This window comes from Lepidochelys kempii, chromosome 3, assembly GCF_965140265.1.
Source record: "Lepidochelys kempii isolate rLepKem1 chromosome 3, rLepKem1.hap2, whole genome shotgun sequence".
NCBI classification, from domain to species: Eukaryota; Metazoa; Chordata; order Testudines; family Cheloniidae; genus Lepidochelys; species Lepidochelys kempii.
In genome coordinates, this window is record NC_133258.1 from 203,370,974 (window position 1) to 203,396,605 (window position 25,632).

A 25,632-nucleotide genomic window follows, 5' to 3' on the forward strand; every position below is an offset into this window, starting at 1 on the left:
CGTTTGAAGTCAGTGAGAGACTCTCCATTGACTTCAATGAGCTTTGGTTTCCTAAATTTGGTTTTCGGGTTCTTAGCTTGAGCTCTTAAGGCTGATTTTCAGAAGTACCCACAACTCCCATTGACTTCATTTGGAACTCTGGGTGCTCAGTAACTCTGAAAATCAAGGTTTAGGCCTCAGGATGGTCACCCAAAAGCTGAAAATTTAGGCATAAATCATTGAGGGCCCAATTCTGCTCCCCTTACTCCTGCTTAGTAGCACTTACTGACATCGTCCCATTGACCTTAATGAGGGCTTCTCACATGAGTACAAGTTGGTTTGAACTAGGAGTCCAGAATCAGGTTCTACAAAATTGGCAAGGTCATATTTAAATGTGAAGGATTTCACTGATTCCTCAGCAATATTGTGACTCAGATTTACAGCCAGTCCATGACAGAAAATTGCAAACATTTGTCACCTGATCATAAAGATATAGTGGCCCAAATCCTGATGTACCTGGTCATATTTAGAAACAATAAAGTTTGAATAAACCAGAACAAAGGACTCATGACCTGAACCATGTATAATTAAAATAAATCTGAAAAAATAAAGCAAAGAGCATATAGCAGTGGTCTCACTAGTGCAAATGGGCAATTCAGTATTTTCAGACTGGTTCTGTAACACCTGCAGGCTTCCCATAGAGCACAAAATATTTTGAGCTCACAGCACTAAATAGATGAACAATAGGTTAGATTTCAAGTACTGATTCCATGAAGGTTTGTGCATGTGCTTGATTTAAGCTCCCGAATAGGCCCGCTGAACGCTGAGGCCTACCCATACCACTCTCACAGTGTATTGTAGCTGTAAAGAGGGTGTACGTACGATTTGTGCCCACGTGAGAGGCCTTTTACATTGCCTGAGCACTCAGAATGAGAAGTAGGCCCAATGTGATTCACTGTAAAGTTAAGGTTCAGCACATACATAAATCTTTGCAGGATTTGGGTCTGAATTCAACTGGGACGGTCTTTTGCCTCAAATTTAACTCTAAGCTACTATTCCTGTTGTGCTTGAGGGAAGTCTTTCATTCACCTTTGAAATTGCTTTAACCTCCTTTCTTATTTTGAGTGTTTATTTGTTTCAGCTGGGCAGCTAATTTAAGTACAGCAGGTCACATGGGAGGTCTTTGCGCTCAGGGCTATCCTCATTATATTACAGATGATACTTGGTACTGATGGATCTATGATTGGCTGATGTTAGAATTCCCTGTCTCAGCTTCAACAGCACTTTTAAGGTAGGACAGAGCTTTAATTATTTTTTTCATATGAATTCTTCTCGTTACCTCCTGTGTCCTGTTGGTTATTTAATTGAAATAGCTGCTAAGACAGCTGGTGAACACTGTGGCAATATTAGACTGCTTCCTCACAGTGAAAAACTGCTAGCAATTATCCGGGTTAGTGTGAATCAGCCATGCAGGTTGCTGCTTCTCAATTTTCAGCTGAGCTTTGGGCCTTGCTAAATTTGATTTGCCTTCAAGGAGACATGCTGGAAGCCAGAAGCTTACTAACCATCATCCTTGAGGTTCCTCCTGGGAAACAGGTTGCCTAAACGGGGGGGAATCCCAAGTGTGGAAACTGATCACTCCAATTCTCCACTGCACATTCTCTTTTGCTGGCTCCTTTAAAAATCACCCTGCAGGTCTCCCCATCTGGCTTCCAGTCAAGTTGATGGATTTTGCCAGCTGAGTTCTTCCAACACATCTCAGTGAAGGCACCTTGTGGACTGGTCCAGTCTCACAAGGTTCAGGATGTGAGTTTAGCTCAAAAGTTTAGACTGTAGTAGGGCTCCTACTCAATCTGAGATTGCTGAAAATGACATCTACTCTCTGATACAACATACATCACACCGTCTGTGGAAATGATCATCTACTGCCTTTCCCCTTGTGTAGTCACTTACACCTGTGTAAAGTGTGAGTAAAATACTACCCTCCGAGTTGGTAGTGTCAGTGGCTCAGCGTTATTCTTCTTTGTTTTTCTAAAGTGAATGTCTCTTGCACATGATATGGCCCTAGGAGACTGTGACTGATATTCTTGGCCAGAGGAATAAAGTTTTGATCTTCCCTGGTAAATACAAGGCAAAAAATAACAACAGTGCTCAGACAGAACCTTTCCCCATCATCACAGTGCCCTGTCCATCTTGATAAATCCCAGCTTGAACTCCGTTAAAGTGGGACTGACAGTCCCGATTCCTTTCTTAAGGTCAGCAAAGAGGGCGGTCATGCACTCTTCACTTTGACAGGCTACCATGTGATCTCTTCTGAGACTTTCTAGGAGACAAACAGTCAGGACAGTCAAGTCAGTGTATAAAAATAGCTTTTTATTACAACAAATTATGTAATGGGATAACAGGGACAATCCAGCATAATGAGTAGCTGTGTCACCCCTACCCTCTGACTTGGGGTGCCCATTACACTACTTTGCTGCTGTAGCTTCCAGCCTGGACTGTTCACAAACAGCCTCCAGCGTGCAAGTCTCTCCCAGCTATGTCTGTGTATGCACTGCAGCCAGCCAGTCACACCTAGGCTTTTACCTGCCTTGGTTATACGTTAGGGTGAACCAACACATCCCCAGTCTTAGAAATGTATGTCCTGTACTGCCCAGCCCTCTCCTGCACAGTACAAGTTTACATAAAGTCTGTTATTTCTTTAATAGAAATAATAGGCATACAACTTGCCACCCAAGTGGAGTTTTCCAGACACTCCAATTTAAACACACTGGATTAGATAAAACAATAAAACAAGTGCATTAACTACAAAGAGAGAGATTTTAAGTGAGTACAAGTAATGAGGCATAAAAGTCAGAAATGGTTATAAGAAAATAAAGGTAAAGCACTTCTGGCGCCTAACTTAACACACTACATCAGATTCAAGCCAAGTTTCTCAGCACATGCTTTCAGCAGTTTTACTGACCAAACCTTCTAGGTCAGGACCCCTTCTCCCAGAATCCAACTAATGCTTCCTTTGTCGCTTCATGTGCCATGAATGCAATGAGCAGAGAGAAGGGGGGGGTGCCTTGGGGGTGTTTGTTCCTCTTTTTATAGTTTCAGGCCCCCTCTTGAAAAAGATTTCCAGCTGGGTACCAGGAGACAAAAAGTTGATGGGGAAGGATGATCCCTGCTGCTTTTTCCCTCACCTGTTTGAGCCTCCTTTGTTTCCCTTCCTGCTTGATGACTCTTTACTGCTTATATGCAAATCAATCAGAGCACATATTCCTTTGTCTGAGACAGACCTGTCTGCCAACCTCTATTTGAAACACGTGTTAATAACACCATACAGTGGACTCATAACTTCACATACAAGGTTGCCACACATATTTTACCAGCACAATAATGACTAGCAAATTATGAGTTTTCAGATGATAGCTCACAAGGCCTACTGTGTGCAAAGATCATTACAATAGCATGTAGGGTGTGGGCACAGGTACATTTTGTCACAATGGGAAAATGTAGAAACCAAGACTGAGCTTTTCAGTGCTGCTTCTAGGGTTTTAGACTGGGCATCCAAATCTCCAAGGCAGCATTGAAACTCTGAGCCCAAAGGTTTCAAAAAAATAAAAATGACATTTTAGATCTTAACAGCACCATAGTAGAAACCTTAAAATATACACACACAGGCAACAAAGCTACCAAGTATTCTTGTTGGTTAACCGTCACCCTTTCTTTTCATTCCCCTCTCGTCTTCCTTGAACCCTCCTTTACAGCAGATGTCTGATTTTTTTAGGCACTGATCCCCTAAACACTTAAACAGTCAATGAGACTACTCATGTGAGTAAAGTAACACATGCTTATTGTTTGAAATTGTTTTGTTTCTGTAAAGTGGCCAGCACACTTTGGGCACTTATCAATAATTAAAAAGAACAAAGAGTACTTTTGGCACCTTAGAGACTAAAGTGCCACAAGTACTCCTCATTCTTTTTGATGATACAGACTAACACGGCTACCACTCTGAAACCTATCAATAATTAGTAATCAAAGCAATGTAAATATGCGGAAAGTTAGGCAACATATTTAGAGGATGATTCTTGTTCCTACTGGAGTCAATGGGAGACAGAATCCTTTAATTCATGGTCCTGTTCACCCCAGACAACCTGATACTGTCTTCCCAAAATAGGGTCTCTTTTTTGAGCTCAGGATTTTTACCTGCTATCTGTAGATGAGCAATGAGGTGATATGTTAAGTTGACAAAATCTTGTGTGTTGGGGTTTGGTTTTCCAAAACCCGAGAAGGGTTAGGATCTGGATTCTAAGGAAGTTCCAGTGGATTTGGATGAAGTTTCTTATTTTAAGCCCATCTCTACTACTAACCAACTCTTATTGGCCATCTAGAAAAGTCTCTGATTTCCTGTCCGAGAGAGTTTCAACACCTTGGTTAGTTTCAGAAAATCCATGAAGGAGTGGTTCATCCTGACAATGTCTGGCTAACTACTTCCTACCCAACCTGCTTTGTTAATAACTGCTATCCACAACGCACGCTTGTAAAGTTCCAGTGAACACTCGCAGAATTACCAGATCCTCTGCTCCCAAAAGAACAGTACACCCCAGCTAGCCAATTACACCCTGAATGACAGCTCTGCTCATCTCCACAACATTTAAAAAGTAAATATAAATTTACTTAACAAAGAGCAGAGATTCAAACAATAGCAAGCAGGAAGTTGGAAATAAAGGGTTACATATAAAACAAAATCATAACATGGTCTAGAGCCAAACTTAACTAACAAGATGGCCACTTGTCTAATAAGGTACTGCTTACCCAGAATCTTCCTCACAGCGTTTTTCAACCTAGATGGCTGAGACCATCCTTTCATGAGACTAAACCAGCTTATCTCCCTAGATGAACGATGCCAGGATATTTCTCTGCAGCCCTAGATCTATTAGACCAGTTCTCTGTTCTTCACCTGTAAACAGGTTTCCCCCTCTACACACTATTCACCTCTTCCTGCTAATTTCTTCTCCTGATGTCCCCACAATCCCTTCATTAGCATTTGATTCAGTAATGCAAACAGACTTCCATTTTAAGACATACAAGACACACTGGTCAACCAGGGAGATAAGTGTCTCCTACCTCTGAGTGACCTGCCTTTAACTCCAAGGCTTTACGAACATAATTTCCATTATACACATATCTCCTTACATATTATCCACACATACATTTCACAAAGATTATGATGACCAGTGTGAAACAGACTTTCAGTAGAGCCCTTCCATGACACTCTTTGGTGAACTAGTATGTAAATACCGGCGCCCAGGGATCCCTGCAACACTTATGCATCCCTATGCTCTCTACCAGTTGGCATGAAGAGGTTCTTGGATCAAGGGGAATGACAAGGAGAGAGACCCAGCAGGCACAATGAAAGAGTGGGATCCAGGTGGTGGAGGTATAGAGGACACCAAGAAGGAGGGAAACTCAGGAGACAGAATAAGATGAGACAACTGGGAGCGAGAGGGATCAGGAGGCTGACTGAGAGCAGGGAGCACCAGAGAGATTAATAGGGCATATGGAGTTACTTAAGACACTACATACATAGCAAAGACCTATGGGCCCAATCCTGCAGTACTTATTCAACATCAGTGGGAGTTTAAAGACTGCAGGATCAGGCCCTACCAAGCTATATTTTACCAAATTGCAACACTATTATAAAATGAATTAAATATCCCTAATGCCCTGGCTCAGTTCAGAACTAACCCCTTTAAGCACCTTCAAGGGCAGGTTAGAATAACTCTTCAAACTCTGCAAGCCTGAGTTATTGGCTGATGTTCTTTTGCAATTCAGTGAGCATAAACAATGCAACATTAATGCTATACTGCACCAGGCAGAAGGGAGCTAATTTATTTTTGTTTAACAGATGAGCAGGATATAGTGTGTGCTCTTTAGAGGTTTGGAATTTAAACTGATCTGTTTTGAACCTGAATAAAAAATGGAGCATATTTCCCCCATCCCCCATATATTAGATTATTTACATTTGATTGCCATCATCCAAAATAACTGTAGCTGTTTTTTAATCTAAGGCAACCGATCTCATTTTTTTCCCAAATCTTTTTTACTGCATTTTCTTTTTACAGTACAAAGCCAAAACAAACCATCGCTCAAAGGCTAATTTGGACCAATGAGAGAAACTTACTTGTCATTCATGGAGTAGTATCACAGAGTCAGCCTAATACACCCACGAGAAAGAGTGTCTGACAGAGATGAGAGGCCTTTGTTGCCTATGGAGATTGCTTCCTGATTTTTCTCATGCATTGGTGCTTTTGTCATGCTTTTTTAAACACCTGAGCTGCTCAATTTATGATGATTGAAATTTTGTTGTTGCTGTTGCTGTAGATGTTCTGGGGGTATTTTGAGTGCAAAACGTTTCCAGAGATTTTTAGGATCTGGAGGGAAAAAGTGTCCATTATAATTGCCGAAAATGAACATGAATTTGATTAAAGGCAAGTAGAACCTTGCCCTGCTGCCCCTCTCTCCCATTTCTTCCTGTGTGATTCCCAACCCTCTAAGATTTCCTTATCTAGCTTTGTGAGAGATTTTGCAACACTGCTAGAGACATTAGACACAGAGATTAGATACTTTAGTGAGAAAAAACAGAAGGTTGTTTTTCTTTTTTGGTGGTTTGGGTTCTGTAGTTTCCGCATCGGACTGTTCCTCTTTTAAGACTTCTGAAAGCATGCTCAACGCGTCGTCCCCCTCAGATTTTGGGTGGCACTTCAGATTTGTAAACCTTGGGTGGATCAAGTGCTCTAGCTGTTTTTAGAAATCTCACATTGGTACTTCCTTTGCATTTTGCCAAATCTGCAGTGAAAGTGTTCATAAATCAAACAACGTGCTGAGTCACCATCTGAGACTGCTATAACATGGAATATATGGCAAAATGTGAGTAAAACAGAGCAGGGGACATATAATTCTCCCCCAAGGAGTTCAGTCACAAATTTAATTAATGACTATTTTTTTAAAGAACATCATCAGCATGGAAGCATGTCCTCCGGAATGGTGGCTGAAGCATGAAGGGGCATACGAATGTTTAGCATATCTGGCACATAAATACCTTGCAATGCCAGCTACAAAAGTGCCATGCAAACGCCTGTTCTCACTTTCACTTGACATTGTAAAAAAGAAGCAGGCAGCAGTGTCTCCCATAAATGTAAACAAACTTGTTTGTCTTAGCGATTGGCTGAATAAGAAGTAGGACTGAGTGGACTTGTAGACTCGAAAGTTTTAAATTGTTTTGTTTTTGAGTGTAGTTATGTAACAAAAAAAATCTACATTTGTAAGTTACACTTTCATGATAGAGATTGCACTACAATACTTGTATGAGGTGAATTGAAAAATACTATTTCTTTTGTTTATCATTTTTACAGTGCAAATATTTGTAATCAAAAATAATATAAAGTGAGCAGTGTACTTTGCATTCTGTTTGTAATTGAAATCAATATATCTGAAAACATAGAAAAGCATCCAAAAATATTTAATAAATTTCAATTGGTATTCTATTGTTTAACAGTGCAATTAATCACGATTACTTTTTTTAATCGCAGTTAATTTTTTTTAGTTAATCGCATGAGTTAACTGTGATTAATCGACAGCCCTAGTATGTGCCACTTAGTAATACAATGCAGGTAGGACTCTGCAGTACTGATCTCCATTAAAAAAAGGAAAGGATCTCTATTTTATAGCTTTGGAGTTACAGCTGATCATTCAACTCCTTGTTGATCAAGCTAGTGTTGCCATGGTATCTTGCTGTGATTAACCAGTTTACTGGATACTGTTGCTTTGGTTGAAATTAATGAAGTGAAGGGATTTTAATCCCTGGCATTCGACAATTTTACAAAAATAAGTATCAAAGGAATAGAAATGATCTTGACGTTTACATGCCTTGTCTTTACACGTGACTAGTGAACGCTCAAATCACAAGTCACCATCAGTGTATGGCAATCAATCCATAGGCTGAAATTGTCCAGCTAGTTGTCCAAGACTTTTGCATAACAAATAAATGATTCGAAATTGCAGATGGTTTGCTGACAGAAAAGAGGGATGAATTCATGCCATTAATCATGTGCTGTGAATACTTTGCCCAGCTCTAATTACAAGGTGTTATACTGCCTGTGTGTCTTGGTTATTAACAATGGTCTGTAACAGGATGGCCTATCTCTCCAGGAGCCAGAGGCCTGGGGCCAGCCAGCCCTGTTCACTAATTAGATGCAGTTGAGATGGGAACAGGTGTTCCCGATAAAGAGCTGAGGAAAGGGACAGGCTGCTCCTGTAGTAGTTCCTGGAGAAGGAAGTCTCCAGGTGGGAAATCCTGAGTGTCCTGGCTGGCTAGAAAGCCTCAGATGGAAGTTTGTTTCCTTTAGCAAGTTTGCTGGTTGTTTGAACAATAAATGGAGCCCAGAGGCAAAGGCTGTTGATAATTCCCCGAGTAGTCAGGAAGGTTGGCAGTTTACAGCAGTGCCACCCAGAGGATTCAGGGGGCCTGGGGCAAAGCAATTTCAGGGGTCCCTTCCATAAAAAAAAGTTGCAATAATATAGTATAGTATATTGCCCCAGGGCCTGGGGCACATTGCCCCACTTGCCCCCGCCTCTGGGTGGCTTTGGTTTACAGTGCCCAATCCCTTGGCAGGTAGATGTCAATGTCCCTTTAGAAGAAGAAGAAAGCCTGCTGGACTGACTTTGGATAAGAACACAAGACAGAGTAGATAAAGAGTAGATAAAACATTGATGCTCCATTTGTCATTTCTGTTCCCCTCTCAAATACCTTGTGTCCATCCAGCCTGAGATATTATGAAGAGCGGATGGTCATAAATAAAAAAAATGTATGTACATAAACAAATAAAGCCCATTGGGTGGGTGAGTGTGACTCCCTCTGGGATTTATCAACACTGCTCCTGGTGAAGCTGAGAGGAGTTGCTTAAGAATAAGGGCCCTGATCCAGGAAAGCACTTAAGCATGTACTTTAAGTACACAGGTAGTCTCATTGGCTTCAGTGGGGCTACTTGTGCTTTGCTGGATTGAGGTTCTGACTCCTGCCCAGTAGTAGACTGCGCTGCCTGCACAACATTTCCAGCCTTTGCCATCCCAGGAGTTGGAGGTGCTTCTGCTTAGGAGTCATCCCCAGATCTGACATGCAGCACTGTATAGCTTGCAAGGACACACCTCGCACTTGTCTTGGGAAAATTGGGGAATCCAACAGGATAGAGTTAAAGAAAAATGTTATTGCATAAGAGGGAAGAAATTCAGTCAAAGGAAATGTTCAAATTAAATACTGTTCCTCCAAACAAAAGAATGACTGTGGAGCACGTGTAAACCAAACAGAGAGACTTATCTGAGCCCTGCTTTCAACAGCTCCAAATACAGACACTGCTGGCATGTGGAGTGTATGTCCCAAATGTTTCCAAAAACCTCCGCACACAGCAGGTTTGTGATGCATTATTGTGTAACAAAAGGATAAGGTCAGCCCCTGCCTCCCTGGGACAGTTGTTCTTCACAAAACTATCTCCTCAGTGTGGAGCCTAGGTGATATCACTGGGTTGCTGCAATCCCCGGCTGTGGTAATCAAATGCAGAAGGCCAGAATGGAGAGCAAATGCTTCATATTAGCCACTCATGTCCAGAAAATGAATCATTTATCCAAAACCATGGCCCCATTGATGTGTAACCCATGTGCGTGCACTGCAATATTTACTGGTATAAATCAGGGAAGACACAGCAGGGAGGATCCATGGTTCATTCCAGGGCGTGGGGGAGGAACTGTGCCAGAGCTGAGCAGGGTGACTCCATTAGAAGAGTGAGAAACATCCCATTTGGGGTGTGGCCGTCACTACAAGTGCTCACTAGCTGATTTGAAGCTAAACAGGCAGCTTTTCATTGTGGACAAACTGCCTGGCAGAACTTACCCACGGTCCCCATCTGAAGGCTGAGCCACCTGGAGCTCAGTGAGGCTATAAATAGCAGAAGTCAGAGACTACCTGTAGGAACTCAGCAGCTGAACCCCACAGGATTAAGAGTTGTTTTGATGGCAAGGTAGGGTAACCAGATGTCCTGATTTTTGAGTCTTTTTCTTATATAGGCTCCTATTACCCCCCACCCCTCCTGATTTTTTACACTTGCTGTCTGGTCACCCTGTGGGAATGTCTGTGTCTCAGAGATTGTGCCAATCCATTTGGATCCAGATAGCCTGCTCCCTATCTCATTGAGAGCTAAAAGAAAGTGTAAGTTACTGCTGGTTATAAGAGTTAAGATTGCTGTTGCTGAAGAGGTGCAGGTGAGTTGGAAGGAGACTGTGGAATTGCTCTAGCTGTAAGAGGCTCAAGGGGCATATATACTTTGAATTGCACACATTGCAAGCAGGGCTCACCACATGAGAAAGTTGGAGGGACGTGAAGATACATGTATGGGTCAAGGTAGACATTTCCTCAATATCTTGTAATAGCAGCAAGTATGGAAGTTTGTGAGCAAAACACTAAAGGGGTTATCACATAATAGTTGTTTATAGGAAATATTGACACCCAAGTCAGATATTGCATATAGATTATTTGTACTTATTAAATGTTGGGTTTTTTTTTTTTAATGAAGAAATTGTCAGTCTCTTTCTCTTAAAAGTGTAATTGTATAATGGTAAATCTTGGTCCCGAAAGGTCTGATCTCTGACTTGTGCTTCAGCAGAAGAGTAGGTTGAAATGCAGGAAAGGGAAAGTAATCCTAGATAATATTATCTCTGTCCCCTTACCTGTTACATATGCACATGTACCAGTGCCTCATCTAATGCCCGTTGAACACAGTAGGTCTTTCCACTGACTTAAACAAATGCTGAATCAAGCCCTTAATGAGTAACTTATTACAAGGAGAGGAGTGGAGCCTGCAGTGGGCCTGGGATCCCGTGGGTCCCAGAGGACCCACTGCCATAATAGCGGGTGCACGTAAAATGTACTTTATTGCGGGTGGGATTGGGTGAGCAAAAAAACTCCAACCCAACAGACTGCAGGAATTTACAGGAAAACACTAAATCTCTTGTCAGTGTGTCATAGATAAAAACTTTGACACTGCTGAAATTCTCTTTCTTTTTTTTTTTAAATAAAGGTTTTAATACTTAAATTTAAGTGAGGGATAGAAAGAGATTTTATATCTATTATAACAGGAGTTAAAGTATTCTTTACATGGTTTAAGGTTTATTTTATTCTTTAATGGTAAATATTGTGTCTGAATTCCGTTTATATATATTAACCAACCGTGGTGGTTTTTTTTGTTTTGTTTTTGTTCTGTTTTTTTACTGGCATGAGGAATCTGTCTCTTGTGGAATTTGAAGGATCTAAGGTTTTTGCGGGTGGGAGCAGGACAAAAGTGCAAGAAATAGTGAGGGAGCGAGTGGGAATGGGAATTGTAGGATTAAATAAAAAGCCCTGCGTAGGGCCCTAGATTGGAGCTCTTCTGTACTCCTACAAATAGCCTTATTCATGTAAGTACGCCTTAGTCATGCACATAGTCCTATTCAAATCAATGTGGTTAAAGGTGAAGGATGAGACCCTGAGATGAGATATGGGGTAGTTGGGGTGTAAAACTATATTCATTACTGTTTAAAAACAGCTGGATAATGAACTTTGAATTACCATGATTCAGGTGAGCGTATAATAAAAATGGTTTTAATGCAAAGTTATGGTTATGAATTTAAATGTAGCTAATGTTGGGAAAGTCTCAGTTAAGGTTCTAATATGCACGTTATGTATATTTGCTAGGGTCAGAGATGACAATAGAGTATTTCATTGCAGCCCTAGAGCCTTAAAAGCCCACCTGCCCTGCAGGAAGAGAGTGAGGCAGCAGAGCTATGAGCAGAGCCTATGAGAGGAGGCTATTCAAGGACAGGAGCCTCCAGCCCATATCAGCAGGGTGGATGGGTGGGGATAGGTAAAGACATTTGCAGTCCCTGGCCCACATGTTGATGGGGATGGTACATGGGAATTTCCATCCCATATATGGAGGGCTGGAGTACACTGGGGTCTCTTGCCCCTACATGAGTGGGTCTCCAGCCAGTGGAGTTCAATTAAATACAAAGTTCTAGGCTCTCCAGTTCCTAGAGAGGAATGAGATGTTGTACAAAGTAATTTAATAAATTGCTGGATTTTCAGGTTGGGGGGGGGGTCATTCTTTACTTTACTGTTCTCTCTACTCCCACAATCCATCCAGAGGGTGGAGGAGGTGGGACAGGAGAATATTTTCTGTCCATATATGGACAGAAAATCCAAATCTAACCCTGACTTCAAACCTAATTCCAGTTTGGGGAGTGGAGGCAGAGTTAAAATTGGTATTGATTTTCCTGCCTTCTTTGCATTTAATTTCTCAATATAGCCTTAGCCTTAATGGAATTTTTTGCTGTTGAAATTTCCTAGGGCCAAATTCTCTGCTGATGTAAACTGGTTCAGCATCAATGAAGTAACAGAATTGCACCAGCATACAACAGCAGAGCATCTTGCCCCTTGTTTCAGTTGCATGCTTTATTTAGAGTTTTGTTTCAACACTGCAGATAAATATAAAAAAGGAATAACAAAACAGTACAATTACTTTGTCTAGCAGTTTTGACTGCAGTGAGGGTATGAGTTTGCTCTTTTCAAGACTTGGAAGAAAATTTTATAAAACAGTTCCTCTAATTATAAAGAAAACACAATTTTTTGTAAATGTCTGTCTGTCAAAAGGTATAAGAATAATCTGCTTTTTGCAAAGTTAACAAATCTTATTGACACTTTTTGTATTTATCAATTGAAGTCTCAGTTTGGAGTATAGTATGCTACAAACCACACTGGAGTAAACTTTGACAAACAGGAAATAGTTGGAAGGTTAGTAATACCAATGGGATGAAGTCAGAAGTCTCCCAGTCTTGTCTTTCAATTGTAATCTTTTCCATTTTTTATTTTTGTTGGAGGTTTTGGCAGTCTAGTTTCATACTTTCTCAGCTTTTCCATATGTGTTCTAATTGGAACACTCCCCTCTATTATGAAGATTTTAAAAAACAGGAAACAACATACTTTTATCTCAGTGCCACAGTAAGAAAGCTCACATCAAGAGACAGGATGCTTATAATGCATATATCAGGACCTGTGTTTGAAAATGAAGTGCCTTGCTCTGATTCACTTGAACTTTTGTTACACTGGTGATTTCATTGGGCCAGATCCTTGGCCCTGTTCAAAACCCTGTGCACTGACTGCTCTGTGGCACACAGGGGCTGGACACCCAACATATCCAATAATCCAATCCTGGTGGCAGAGGGCCAGCATTGCCTGCTTCCCCCCTCTTCCATTCACACTTTCCTGCACAGGCAGCATGTTGGGGGCACAGCCGAGAATGGACATATGAGTAATGTGCTGTGCCCTGGTGATCCTCAGCTAGTGTTTACTAGCTGGCACAAGCTAGAATAGCCAAACTCCTCTAAATTATGTCAGGGGCTGAACGCTGCACAAAATTAGCCACTCATGCTGCATTCCTGTATTCTATCTCTCAGATCACTTGCTCTGTCAATTCAAGCCAGTGGCGTAGCGAGCATGGAACATTTGGGTAGGCCCCAACTTCGGGTAGGCAGGCAATGACAGGGGGGCAGGTGGCAGGAAGAACCAGGGGGGTGATGGACAATCTGGCCTGGGGCCCCATGTGCGCACCCAGTTCTGGAAAGAGACCCCGCTCTCTAGTGCACACAGTTCCTGGCACCTGTCCCCATCCCACACCGGGCCCAGCTCCTTGAGGTGGCAGGCCTATCTTTTTTTGAGGATCTCCTCTTCCACGCCGCTTGCCTGCCCTCCACCTGCTGTGGCGTGCTTGCCCAGCACTCTGCTGCTGTCCCTCCCGCTCCGGTTGGGCTGGGGTGTGTGTGCACCCGGCATGCGGTGTTCTCCATGTCTGGGTGAGGCTAGCTCTGGGGCCGGAGCAGAGCCAGGGAGGTGGGGTAGGCCTGGATTCTAAGAGGGTGGGCCGCAGCCCACCCAGGCAGATATGCCTAACCTGCAAAAAAAAAAAAGCAGAAATTGGGCTTGTTTTTGGCTTAATTGGCTTGTTGGATAGTTTTTGGCTTGTAGCTTCTTTTTTTTGACCAGCTTCTGGCAAGCAGGGTCAACGGGGAGAGAGAGTCAGAGGTGCACAGTGGGCCCACCACAGTCCCAACTGAATGCTGATTATCATACACATTGTAAGGAGAGTGATCACTTTAGATAAGCTATTACCAGCAGGAGAGCGGGGTGAGAGGAGGTATTTTTTCATGCTTTGTGTGTATATAATAAGATCTTCTACACTTTCCACAGTATGCATCTGATGAAGTGAGCTGTAGCTCACGAAAGCTTATGCTCAAATAAATTGGTTAGTCTCTAAGGTGCCACAAGTCCTCCTTTTCTTTTCACATAAGAGCGTTGGGGTTCTTAGGAATTTTCTTGTTTTGGCCTTGTTTTGAAATGGGATTAGCTTGATTTTTGGCTTATTGTGAAAGTCGGGGTGCTCATTTACCCCGTGAAAGTTGGTATCTGTGCACCCAGGCCCACCTGTGGCTAAACCCTATTCAAGCACTGAATTTTTACTCCAAAGGCCAGATTTTTAAAGGTAGTTAGGTGCCTAACAATCTGGCCCTAAGAATAGAAGTGGGTTGTGTTCCTATGCAAACAAAAGCAGGCTGATCCAAAACCCACTGAATCTAATGGGAGTCTTTCTACTTCATCAGTGATCTTTAGATCAGTCCTTATATCCCTTTGTTAATTATAGGATCTTGGCTTTTCAGCAAGCAATTTTAGGAGTTTTTAGTTGCAAGGAAGTCTTTTTACTTACTTAGCTGTAATCCCATTAATATCACTTACCCTAACATTATCAAATGTCCTGCAAGATGGACTATTGTCAAAGCTGCAGTCTGATTTCAACAAAATTAAAAACCAATTTGTTTTAAGGAGACAAGCATTCTAATTGAGTGTCTGTGTGTGTGGGAGGATCAATAATAATGGTTACTACAGCTCGCTCTGAAATAACTGTTACTATACCATGGAGATAGGTACTTTACTGAAAGCTAGAACAGATAATGAGTGAATAAGAATTCACTTTACTTATGTAAATACACTTATTTTAAAAAGGTACTTTAAGAGCATAGGGCTTTGTAACACAGCACATAATTGTCCAAAATTTGACATCTGAAAGGTTTTTAAAGCAAATGGTTTTCCACTCCTAGACTATGTAGGTGTTTACAAAACAGTAGGCCCCACTACAGCATGCCATCTAAACTCAAGGCGCCTTGTAACAAAATCTGTAAGTGCGTGGTCCTCTATCCTCCTAGAAATCTGTAGAATTTTTACAATCCAGAGGATCAGAATGAGCAAAACTGGCTTTTAATAACAGGTACAGAGGTACGAAAAGTCACCTTCCATCTGCCTGAACAACCCATGTGGGTATTTATGTAGTCAAATCAAACAACAGTAATACTGTATCGGGGGTAACCGTGTTAGTCTGGATCTGTAAAAGCGGCAAAGAGTCCCGTGGCACCTTGTAGACTGACAGACCTATTGGAGCATGAGCTTTCGTGGGTGAATGCCCACTTCGTCGGATGCATGGCCATCCTGTAGCAGCTACACTTCCCTGTCCTGTACAAAGGAGGCTCAAAGACACATTTCCCTTGGCCTCAGCCCATTCCCACACCCGGCACCGGAACGGAAGTTCAAAACAGCCCCACCAAGAGACAATTTTTCCAGAACACGAGTGCTTTTAGGCCCCTTTTTACAGGAAAACCGCCTGACTGGCCCCCCTAAAGGGCTCAGCTCCTTCCGGGCTATGACCTCCCCCTTCCCAGGCCCGCCCCGCTCAGCTCCCTCCTGGCCCTGGCTGCAGCCGCAGCTGCCCCCGGCCCGCAGCCCCCTCCAAGCCCGGGCCGCACCCCCCGCCCGGCTGCTCCCGCCAGGCCCTGGCCCTCCGGCCCGGCTCATCACATCACTCCCCCCGCCCCGGGCCGGGTGGGCACTCTCCGCTCTCATTGGCTGGCCGTTGCTGCTCTACTGATTGGCTGACTTTCCGAGCGCAGTCCCGCCCCCCGGCCCTTCCTGCTTCGGCTCCCCTCAAACTCTCCGCCCCGCCGCGCTTTCTAGGAATCTTCTCCGCGCCCATTGGCCGCGCCTGTCACGTGGCCGCTGCCCGTTGCCGCCTCGCGCCCGGTTCGGCCGGGCGGTTGGAACCGGTTCGGCCGGGCGGTTGGGGACGGCCGAGCTCGGCAGGGAGCTCGGGCGGCGCGCCCTGGAGCCGGGGCAGTCGCTTCCGCAGACAAAGGCAGCCGGAGCAGCCCGTCGCGCTCAGCGTCCAGGTCAGAGCCGGCGGCTGTCGGGATGGAGGGGAGGCGCCTGGGAGAGAGGGGGAAGGTCTCTGACAGGTGGGAGCTGGGGTAGTGAGGGAGGGGGGCCAGAAGGGGAGCGCAGGGCAGGCGGGGGGGGGGTAGACGGGGTCGGGGGAGGCTGGAGGCGAGTGCAGGGCTCCCGGGCGGGGGGGGGAGTAGACGGGGTCCGGGGGGGGGCTGGAGGCGAGTGCAGGGCTCCCGGGCGGGGGGGGGGAGTAGACGGGGTCGGGGGGGGGGCTGGAGGCGAGTGCAGGGCTCCCGGGCGGGGGGGGGAGTAGACGGGGTCCGGGGCGGGGCTGGAGGCGAGTGCAGGGCTCCCGGGCGGGGGGGGGGAGTAGACGGGGTCGGGGGGGGGGCTGGAGGCGAGTGCAGGGCTCCCGGGCGGGGGGGGGGAGTAGACGGGGTCCGGGGGGGGGCTGGAGGCGAGTGCAGGGCTCCCGGGCGGGGGGGGGAGTAGACGGGGTCGGGGGGGGGGCTGGAGGCGAGTGCAGGGCTCCCGGGCGGGGGGGGAGTAGACGGGGTCCGGGGGGGGTGCTGGAGGCGAGTGCAGGGGTCCGGGGGGGGGAGTAGACGGGGTCCGGGGGGGCTGGAGGCGAGTGCAGGGGTCCGGGGGGGGGAGCAGACGGGGTCCGGGGGGGGCTGGAGGCGAGTGCAGGGCTCCCGGGCGGGGGGGGGGAGTAGACGGGGTCGGGGGGGGGGCTGGAGGCGAGTGCAGGGGTCCCGGGCGGGGGGGGGGGAGTAGACGGGGTCGGGGGAGGCTGGAGGCGAGTGCAGGGGTCCCGGGCGGGGGGGGGAGTAGACGGGGTCCGGGGGGGGGCTGGAGGCGAGTGCAGGGCTCCCGGGCGGGGGGGGGAGTAGACGGGGTCGGGGGGGGGGGCTGGAGGCGAGTGCAGGGCTCCCGGGCGGGGGGGGGGGGAGTAGACGGGGTCGGGGGGGGGGGCTGGAGGCGAGTGCAGGGCTCCCGGGCGGGGGGGGGGGGAGTAGACGGGGTCCGGGGGGGGGCTGGAGGCGAGTGCAGGGCTCCCGGGCGGGGGGGGAGTAGACGGGGTCGGGGGGGGGCTGGAGGCGAGTGCAGGTGTCCGGGGGGGGGGAGTAGACGGGGTCCGGGGGGGGGCTGGAGGCGAGTGCAGGGCTCCCGGGCGGGGGGGGGAGTAGACGGGGTCCGGGGGGGGGCTGGAGGCGAGTGCAGGGCTCCCGGGCGGGGGGGGGGGAGTAGACGGGGTCCGGGGGGGGGCTGGAGGCGAGTGCAGGGCTCCCGGGCGGGGGGGGAAGTAGACGGGGTCCGGGGGGGGGCTGGAGGCGAGTGCAGGGCTCCCGGGCGGGGGGGGAAGTAGACGGGGTCCGGGGGGGGGCTGGAGGCGAGTGCAGGGGTCCGGGGGGGGAGTAGACGGGGTCCGGGGGGGGCTGGAGGCGAGTGCAGGGCTCCCGGGCGGGGGGGGAGTATACGGGGTCCGGGGGGGGGCTGGAGGCGAGTGCAGGGCTCCCGGGCGGGGGGGGAGTAGACGGGGTCGGTGGGGGGGCTGGAGGCGAGTGCAGGGGTCCGGGGGGGGGGAGTAGACGGGGTCCGGGGGGGGCTGGAGGCGAGTGCAGGGCTCCCGGTCGGGGGGGGGAGTAGACGGGGTCCGGGGGGGGGGCTGGAGGCGAGTGCAGGGCTCCCGGGCGGGGGGGGGGGAGTAGACGGGGTCGGGGGGGGGCTGGAGGCGAGTGCAGGGCTCCCGGGCGGGGGGGGGAGTAGACGGGGTCCGGGGGGGGGCTGGAGGTGAGTGCAGGGCTCCCGGGCGGGGGGGGGGAGTAGACGGGGTCGGGGGGGGGGGCTGGAGGCGAGTGCAGGGCTCCCGGGCGGGGGGGGGAGTAGACGGGGTTCCGGGGGGATCTGGAGGCGAGTGCAGGGCTCCCGGGCGGGGGGGGGGAGTAGACGGGGTCGGGGGGGGGGCTGGAGGCGAGTGCAGGGCTCCCGGGCGGGGGGGGGAGTAGACGGGGTCCGGGGGGGGGGCTGGAGGCGAGTGCAGGGCTCCCGGGCGGGGGGGGGGAGTAGACGGGGTCGGGGGGGGGGCTGGAGGCGAGTGCAGGGCTCCCGGGCGGGGGGGGGAGTAGACGGGGTCCGGGGGGGGGGGGCTGGAGGCGAGTGCAGGGCTCCCGGGCGGGGGGGGGAGTAGACGGGGTCGGGGGGGGGGGCTGGAGGCGAGTGCAGGGCTCCCGGGCGGGGGGGGGAGTAGACGGGGTCCGGGGGGGGGCTGGAGGCGAGTGCAGGGCTCCCGCGGGGGGAAGGGGGAGATATAACCGAGATTGAGAATGTCAAAGTGGGCTATTGTTGTAAGTAATCACTTTCTTGGACATATTTAATTTTCCATATATTTTCAAGATAAACAATCTCCTTAAAATGTTAGTGTTGCTATTTTAAACCCCAGGTATATTCTGATATCATTTCTTGAAATAGTATTTCTGTTTCCCTACTTCCTAAATGATGGATTAAAATGTACAACAGGATTTTACTTCATCAGTAGACTTTCTGCTTTTGGATCAGAAGTTGTGTGTTCAAACCTTGCCCCTAGCTTAGCTCATATCTAAATGTTAATGCTGCAATGCAGTCTTAAGGAGAGCTGCAGAACTTGTAGAGGTGCTTACCTATGTAGGAAAGATGGCAAAGTAAGATCCTTTTTGTCAGTCTGTGACTGCTCAGCTGGAAACAAAGGGTTTCAGAACTTTCTTTGTAAAGAATGATAGCTGTTATGATTTGATATACTGTCCAACCTTGGCACTGGTTCTGATATCAAACGCTGTATGATTATTTCAGATTTATTTGCCTGTAGTCACTGTACTGCATGTATCTAATTTGTTAGTTTGTGATATCTTGTGTATGAGCAGAAGAGAATTCTGTTCTTTGTAGAATTAGCCTAATGAGTTTTTGCTGGATATCATTTAAACTCCATGTGTGATGCTGGAAGCAACTTATGTTGATATTTGGTATCTGAGGGCTTACTTCTGTAGGGCGGGTAAAAATTACCTCTTAGAATGTTAGTTAGTGCTTGTCTCCTTTTTGTTCCCTTTAGTACTGAATGTATACTAATTATATGTAAGACAGTAAATATGATTTTTAGGGTAGGTGCAAGCAGGGGGGCCAGCAAATGCCTTGTGTAGACTTTCCCATCAGTATGGGCAGGGAGGTGTTGATAGCATCCATATATTCTATGGATATTATGATATGGAGAAGGACTGCTTAAGACGGAAACATACAGTTTTAAAAATACTGTAATGTAACCTTCATGTATATGCCTATGAATTTTAGATTTGGAAACTATAGTCACATTTTGATGTGATTAAGCAAAATACTTATTTTCTGTGGTACCAGTATTGTACACTTGATCTGTTTGGGGATTAGTGTGAAGTTCATGCAAATGTGCTATGTGTTTACCATTATTTTCATATGGCTAATTAAGCAAACTTTCTAGTGTAGTGACTTTAAAATTAATGAGTTTAAGGGGCAGATATTTAAAGGTATTTAGGTGCCTAAAGGTGTAGATAGGTGTCTGAAAATCCCACTTGATCCCCTTTTTCATCTTTAGGCAGCTAAATACCTTTACAAATCTGACCCTCCATAAATAGCAATTAAGAGAGGTTTTTTTTTTGTTTTTTTTTTTCCATTGAAAGATCCGAATCCTATATTGTAGTTTCTTCCTTCAACATAATGTTATGTAGGTAAGTTTCAGGTTGGTGGAGCATGTGCCAATCAGAAGTTTCTGATGGTCTTTTGTCAGGTGGAAAATGTTCTCAGTTTTTAAGATAGGGAAAATGATACAACATAAGCGAAGCTTAGTTACAGGTAAATCCTACTCCTTTTGGCTTTCTTATAAAAACATAGCATAAGAATGGCCATACTGAGTCAGACCAATGGTTCATCTAGCCCAGTATCCTGTCTTATGACAGTGGCCAATGCCATATGCTTCAGAGAGAATAAGAGGGACAGGGCAGTTATAAAGTGATCCATCCTCTTTTGTCCAGTCCCAGCATCTGTCTGAGTCTTAGGGACACCTGGAGCATGGGATTGTATTCCTTACCATCTTGGCTAATACCCACTGATGGACCTATCATCCATTAACTTATCTAACTCTTTTTGGAACTCAGTTATGTTTTGGCCTTCACAACATTACCTAGCAACGAGTTCCACAGGTTGACTCTGTGTTGTGTAAAGAAGTACTTTCTTCAGGTGACCCTGGTCCTTGTGTTATGTGAAACAGTAAATAATGCTTTTTCTTGACAACATTCGTGACTTTATAGATCTGTCATATCCCCTTTAGTTGTCTCTTTTCCGCGCTGGACAGTCTTAATCTTCTTAAATGCTCATAATCAATATCTGGTAAGCTGTGTTTTATGAACTGCAGTGGGTAAGGTTCACCTAGAGGACCAAATCCTCATATGGTATAAATAGCCATATTTCCAATAAGATCATTGGAGCTACTGCAACTTAATGCTATCTGAGGATCTGACCCAGAGACTTTAGTGTGTCAAAATCTTTGGGTTTTGCCCAATGTACAGCTAGATAAGTAAATTGTCTAATCTTGTAGTTCTACCTTTTAGTTCTGTTCTGCCACCAGCTGGAATTTTGCCTCCTTTCTTTACTTTCCAAATTACCAAAATGTTCGTACTGGATCCTTTTCATTAAGATGTAAAAATGTTAGTTTTCTTTATGCAGATGATGTGATACTCAATTACTCTGCTCCCCTTCCAGACACTCTGTAGTTTACAAAATCAACACTTCTTTCAGGTTCTAACAGTTCATCCATTTTGGATAGTGAATGGAAAGTAGCTCAGTCAATCTCCAGACTCAAAATTGTCTCCTTTCAGAATCCGAAAGGAATCAGTCAAAGTAAGTAAGACTCTTCAAGATTTGTAGTACTTGAGGTTTTTAAGCCTCAGCAATAAGAGAAACTGTTGTGACAGGTATGGCAATGTCTGGCCACATCCTTGGGAGACCTTACTGAATTAAGTTGGTCTTTGGGCTCCATTATATTAAATGCATGGCTTATGTATTATTTTGGGCCGAAATTGCGTGTAACCTCTCTAGGTGACATTTGTGAGACCTGGATGTTCAAAGGACTGTATTGAAAATGTGCCAGACAAGAATGGACTTCTGGGTCTGTAAATGTTAAATGGATTTCCAAGGGGAATACCTAGGGAGAGGTTAATGCAAATTCCCCACCTTCAATTACACAAAAACCCAGCCTTTTGAAGCTACATATCTGCTGAAGATTACCTGTTCCTGGAGTCTGGTGATCAAAGTCCTGACCTGTATAAAGAAACAAGCTTTTCTGCCCAGTCTCAGTTCTGAATCTGAGATAGTTATGAATTTGTAACTATGGTAAAGTCACAGTTGTGGGCTTTGCAGGACTAATGCCTACCAAACGCCAAGATTGGTGTTAAGGATTGCCTCTGGTAAGCTTTTTAGCATGTGTAGATTTTTGTTTTTAATATTTTCTTTGTAATACTTTCACCTTAATAATAAATGTGCTTGCTTAGAAAGAGCTATGGGGTAACTTATAACTGTGGGCGATTATACGGGTCATAGCTTCTGGAGATACAGCAAAATGCAGATTCTAGTCTTTTAGGGAGTCTGGCTTGCTGGGGATATCAGAGTGTTAATCAGGTAGCTGTATAGCCTTTAACACCCTGGTCAGGAAGGAAACAGACACAGGTTTCTGCCCAAGAGAGATGGTGGCTGAACAGTTGGGAGCCTACAGTGGGTCCCCTTGGTGGACAACTGAGGGGAAATAAAGGTTCACTTACCCTGAAACTGACAGCTGTCACAGATCATACAGGGAGCATATCCCATGCATCATACTTGGAACTCAAAAATCTGTCCTTGTACACAGATTTAAATGCTGGCTCAGTGACAGCCAGTAGGCAAGCTGGAGCTGTCGTATGTTAGCTTCAAGAAACTCCTGAAAGCAGCTCTATGATATTGTAATCTAAATTAGAATTCATGTCCAGTCTGATGTTTGGTATGGAAAAAACAGTTTGGAAGTCTTTGTATATACATCTCAGAGATCACTGCAGAGTTTAGCATGATTGGCAGCCCTTGCTCAAAGACTGACGGACGGATGGTTGTTTTAGGTCACTAGTGGAGTAAGGTTTGCCAATGCACTATCTGAGAAGCTTAAATAAATCTTGCCCTCAGTGACTACTGGTTTGGTGAGCATGGTTTGGCCTTCATTTTTGAGTGCTAATGTTCTGTCAACTTTTTTGAAAGGTAAGATTTTTATATATTCCAGATTCCTGTTTAAATATTTTGTAAACTTTAGATATTTCGTATATACTATAGGCTTGCAAAGAACTGAGGTTACTTGACTGCACTAGGAGATGCAGTTACACTTCTTGTCTAAGTGGAAACCTTAAGTCTTCTAGCTAATGTTGAGTTTGTGAGGGGAAAAATGGGTTTAACCAGAGTTTTATAGCAGCTATGCTTGTTTTTTCCCCTAAAGGATGGCTGTACTAATGGAAAAACAAAGTGTTCTTATCTTAACAGCTTTGCCATGTATATCAGGCATAACATTTCAGTGGTGCTCAATATACCAACTGTTATTGTTTCATTATAGTTCCTGTGAAAGTTGGAAAATTCAAAAGAGCACTATAGCAGCAGAGAGCTGTACTGGAGGTCTAGTCATGAAGTGATTAATACCACCTAAGCTTGGAATTAACAAAATGTTGACTTGTTTGGCTACATCCTGCCTGTAGCCAAAAATTAGACCAATACCTCGTTTATGCTAACAGCTCTAAACTATGCTACATACAGTCTTTATGGGAAACAGTTGTTATACTTAATTGTGGTACATCCACACTTGATCACATCTCTTCAGGGAGAAGCTCCTTTCTCTCTTCAGATCTGGAGATTCAGTAGTCTCTCCAGAACTCTGAGGATTGTTGCAAGTATGGGGAAATAGGGAATTTTCCTTGACCGCTCTTAATTGGCTAGGGAGTCTTGCAATACCGATAGGGTCCAGGGCTTATAAAACTTGCATGACACCGACTAGCCAGAGAGTTAGAGTTCTTAGCCAGGAAACTCTTCCCCTTGCCTTGCAAGAGTTTAAAGGAATAAAATTAAAGCCTTCTGGACAGTTTAATTGTGTGTTCTTTTCAAGACATATCGTGTTGTTCATCTAGTATCCCAAATATACACAATGCTTTACAAATGCAGAATAATGTACAGCATGGATAAGGATTTTGATGCATTAATGTAAAGTTAGAGAGAAATATAAACTGAAATATAGTAACTGGATGCCACAGAGAGGTGTGTGCTAATTTGTATTGTATTCCATACTTGCAGGCATAGCTTCCCTTCAGGAACTTTCTTGAAAATTGTTTAGTCTTACCATGTTTAAGTATAAAAAAAAAAAATCATAAGCCTGATATCATTGGCAAGAAATTCTACAGCTGCAGTACTGTCCCTGAAAATGTTCTGTTTCCTATCTGTGAGTGTAAACTAGGATTATTTTCAGGTCTGTTATCCCTGTGGAAGTTGAGGTAGTCTCTGAGGTAGATAGCTTCCATTCTGTTGAAGGAAGCTTTGCAAAACTGCAAATGAAAGTTCTTCCAGCCCAGGCTCAAAATCCACTCATCCACCCTTGAACATTATAATGAAAAACTAATATTCTTTTTGCCTGTCAGCTAAAAAGCCCCAACCCAATATTGGTTGGTAAATGAGTGAATAGAACTTTATAAAGCACTTAAATCTGTAAGGCTGCTTTAAGATCAGGACTTTGAATTCAGTTTTGAAACTAATTGGGAGTCAGTTAGTATAGCATAGGCATGGCCTCTTTTATATCAGCCGTAGCTTTGTGAGACATGCTGCATCATGGTTGGAGGCAGTGTTATCCAGTGATAAGACATTAGTCTGGGACACCAGAAGTTCTGGGTTCAGTTTTCAGCTTTGCCAGATACCTGCATGATAGCCTTGGACACCTCACTTTCCCTCTCTGCCTCAGCTTCTCTTTGTGGGGGTTGGGGGCTGGGAAAGTTCTTTCCTGTTTCCACTTCAGTGAAATCTCCTCCCTCCCATATTCTCAGGCACAGAGGGAAGAGAAAGGGGTTGGGGAGAATAAGAAAAGAACAGGAGTGAAAGAGGTAATGTGTGGGGCAGAAGAGGGACAGACATGAGTGAGGAAGGGACACAGACCCAAAGGGAAGAAATGTGGAGGACACAGAAGGAAGAAACTCAAACATTAGAACTTGTTTTCTGCAGCTCTCGGACTTTCTGCTCTGGGCTCCGAAGAGCTACCTTTCTGCATTCTCCCCTATTCTGTCTCTAGATCTTCTTTCACTCTGCCTTTTGGGCTCCTACTCAGCTCTGTGTACGTTTGCAATCACTGGAGGACCGGGGCTTGCCCTCTAGTGTTGTAACTTGAACATTTTTTGTTCAGTAACACTAAAGCTCTCAACTCAGGCATGCTGCTGTCATCATTGTATTACATAAACAGTACTTCTGTTTACAACAGGATTTTTGAAACCTGGTGTGAAGTGTTCAGAAATCAACTAGGTGGGAAGCACAGTACTAAAATTTCTTGCTGTATATTACCCTTTCAAAATTATTTTGGATTACTTGGCACTCCGTTGGTAGTGCATTTACATACAGTGAATGCTATTTGCATATAGAAACATGGCCTTCATTGACTCTGAAATAATTATTTTATAAGTAATGGAAAAGGAAATTATTTTCACTTATACATGTCAAATTCCTAGTTATCTAGGACTGCCGGTGTTGTCACGAGGAACTGTCTTTTATTCAACTCTAAAATACCTTGCATATTTATGGAAGGGAAATAAGGCATAGATAATATTTTAATAAGCATAGCAATTCTGAGTAAATGTGATTTGTTTTTTTCCTGGCTATTAAAATAGGACTGCTATAGTTATGTAAACTATCATCATGTTTTCATTGCTGCCATGTTATTTTGAGGTAAATGCTCTTTCCTCAAGGAAGCTTGATGTTGTATTTTTGTAAATATTTGCTTTAGAGTTATGTGTATTCATAATTGGTTTTCTGCTCGTCTGCATTATTTTTCATGAGTAGCTTTGAAAGTAAGAGTAGGGTTGTCAACCTTCCAGGATTGGCCTGGGGTCTCCAGGAATTAAAGATTAATCTTTAAATAAAGATTATGTTGTATGATGAAATCTCCAGGAATACATCCAACCAAAATTGGCAACCCTAAGTAAGAGTAAAGAATAGCTTAAAGAGGCTGCTGCTTACCCATAGAAAACTATTGGCCATTGAAGGTTATAATTTCACTTTGT

General features: G+C 45.1%; 1 protein-coding gene across 7 annotated transcripts in view; it reads left to right on the top strand.

The window, feature by feature from the left end:
* Positions 1-10,021: 10,021 nt before the first annotated feature.
* GPCPD1 (glycerophosphocholine phosphodiesterase 1) overlaps positions 10,022-25,632 on the top strand; it is an 80,196-nt gene continuing 64,585 nt past the window's right edge. Inside the window, exons 1-2 of one of the 7 annotated variants that reach the window (XM_073339694.1) lie at positions 16,127-16,320; positions 21,113-21,214. The gene's annotated coding sequence lies outside the window, so the exon portion shown is untranslated. Of the gene's footprint in view, positions 10,041-16,126; positions 16,321-16,367; positions 16,387-18,584; positions 18,664-21,112; positions 21,215-21,750; positions 22,595-25,632 lie in introns of those variants that run through there. The other 6 variants (XM_073339699.1, XM_073339693.1, XM_073339700.1 and 3 more) reach the window with 6 other exon arrangements.